Source organism: Choloepus didactylus, chromosome X, assembly GCF_015220235.1.
Source record: "Choloepus didactylus isolate mChoDid1 chromosome X, mChoDid1.pri, whole genome shotgun sequence".
Taxonomy (NCBI): domain Eukaryota; kingdom Metazoa; phylum Chordata; class Mammalia; order Pilosa; family Megalonychidae; genus Choloepus; species Choloepus didactylus.
The window spans coordinates 95,159,217-95,161,887 of record NC_051334.1 but is presented as its reverse complement, the minus strand read 5'-3'; the positions used below and the strand labels follow the sequence as shown (position 1 = coordinate 95,161,887).

The window sequence follows — 2,671 nt, the reverse complement described above, 5'->3', positions numbered from 1 at the left end:
AAATGTTAGCCAATACAATTATTATTGCATACAAAAACAGATTGAGAGGAGCAGAGGCCACTGTCATGCAGAGAGGCAGGGAAAGAGGGAGGGAGCAAGGGAAGGGGTAGAGGAGCTGAGTTAGCTTAGCCTGGGAGGCGACTTCAGCAGCTCCATGAAAACAGGCAATGGCTGAAATTGAAGTGAGTGAATTCAGCTATAATGCAACCTTCTTAAAGGGCATTTTAAAAAACAAATTGATTTGGTGCATGAGAGCAAGTTACCACTGCTTACCATTCAGAGACTTACAAGTGCTTGCCTGCATTGCCATAAAGGACTCAATATATTGAGCAAGACTTATATTTATCTCTTTGTTTTGGAGAAACTAATTAGCTGTTATTATAGTTTCTCTACTGACTTTCAAAAGTTTTAAAGTTTGAAGGAGACATGTTTTCAATTAACACAACATGAGCATGACCAGAACAGAGAACTCTGTTATAATGGGTCTTTCCAGTCAAAATGGTGAGCTGAGGGGCCCTGTGAAGCCCAGCAGTGGCCCAGGAGGAGGGGAACACAGACACAGCAACAGAGGAACGAGCTGGAAAAGACCAACACAATCAATAATGGCACTCAACAGCAAGTACAGAGTATGACCACCACCAGTAAACCTGGTGATGACTGGAAAAAGCCTTTCAAACTCCCTCCAAAGGATATAAACTTTGGATATGACCTCCACAAAAGGAAATGAGTTTGGGGATTACTGTTTTAAATGGGAGTTACTGATGGGAATTTTTGAAAAGGGCAGGGAAAAGCCATCTCCAATTCAGGTGGAGAGCATTCCCATTGCTTTATCTGGTAGGAATATCTTAGCTAGAGCAAAAAATGGGACAGGCAAGAGAGGTGCCTACCTCATTCCCTTACTTGAATGGCTAGAACTGAAGAAGGACAATAAACAATGATTGTTCCCACAAGAAAACTTGCTCTACATGTCAGTCAAATTTGCATCCAGGTCAGCAAACACACGGAGGGTTCAAAGTGATGGCAACTGCAGGAGGAACCAATTTACAGGATACCGTAATGAGGCTTGATGATATAGTGCATGTGGTGATAGCTACCCCTGGGAGAATCCTGGATCTTATCAAGAAAGGAGCAGCAAATGTTGATCACATCCAGATGATAGTATTGGATGAAGCTGAGAAGTTGCTGTCACAGGATTTCGTGCAAATAATGGAGGGCATTATTCTCATGAACCTAAAGACAGATTTTACTGTATTCTGCTATTTTCCCTCTTAGTGTACAGAAGTTCATGACTTCCCATTTGCAAAAACCCTATGAGATTAACTTGATGGGGGAACTAACTCTGAAGGGAGTAACCCAATATTACCCATATGTAACTGAGCACCTGAGTGTACATTGCCTCAACACACTTTTCTCCAGGCTTCAGATAAACTAGTCAATCATTTTCTGTAACTCCTCTCAGCGAGTTGAATTGCTAACCAAGATGATTTCCCAACTGAGTTACTCTTGCTTCTATATCCATGCTAAAACGAAGCAGGAACATCGAAATCATGTATTTCGTGATTTTTGAAATGGCTTTTGCCACAATCTTGTTTGCACTGATCTGTTTACCTAATGTATTGATACACAAGCTGTGAATGTGGTGATAAGCTTTGACTTCCCAAAACTGGCAGCGTCCTATTTCCATTATATTGGATGATCAGATCACTTTGGTCACCTTACATATTGAAAAAAAACATGTTTTGGGGGTGTTCAGAGGGTGGAATGTGCTGGTTGGAAACTGTTATGTACCCCATAAAAAGCCATGTTCTTTTAATCGAATCTCGTAGGGGCAGAATATTGTGGGTGGGATCTTTTGATTAGGCTGTTTCCATGGAGACGTGACCAAACCAACTGTGGGTGGGACTTTTGATTGGATTATTTCCTTGGAGATGTGACCCCACCCATTCAAGGTGGGTCTTAATTAGTTTACTAGAGTCCTTAAGAGAGCCTACACAGACACAGATGACACAGATGCTGGCAGAAGCTGAGAGAGACATTTTAGAGAGAAGCTGTGATACTTAATCCAGAGTTTGCCCCAGGGAGAGACTAATAGAGGATGCTCAGACACTTAGAGAGAAACGCCCTGGAAGAAACAAGCAGGGATGCACAGGAAGTGAGAGAGAGAAGCTAAGACAGAAGTCCAGGGACATTTTTGAGAAAGCAACGGAAACCAGAAGCTAACCCCAGGAGAGATCCAGCAGCCTCCAGCAATGTGCCTTCCTTTGTGACAGAGGAAGCCCAGATGCCATCCACCTTTCTTCATTGAAGGTATTCTCTTGTTGATACCTTAGTTTGGACCCTTTTATGACCTTAGAACTGTAAATTTGTAACCTAATAAATCCCCTTTATAAAAGCCAATCCATTTCTGGCATTTTGCATAACGGCAGATTTAGCAAACCAGAACAGAAGGAAAATACCATTTTTGTTCCACTTGTTTGCACTGTGTGCTGACTCAACATTAGTTGCACTAACTGCTGGTTTTAAAATTTTTTTTTCTGGGTAAGGGAAACAAGGAGGGAGGAGAAAGAAGAGAAGGTGAGAAACCCTGAAAAGAGAAGAATCTTGATGAACACACAAACTTGTCTACAATTTTAGAATTCTCCAACAGCTGACTTCTGAGTGCATTTCAACT

General features: G+C 41.7%; 1 pseudogene; it reads left to right on the top strand.

The window, feature by feature from the left end:
• Positions 1 to 446: 446 nt before the first annotated feature.
• LOC119522260 lies at positions 447 to 1,726 on the top strand (annotated as a pseudogene).
• Positions 1,727 to 2,671: the final 945 nt, after the last annotated feature.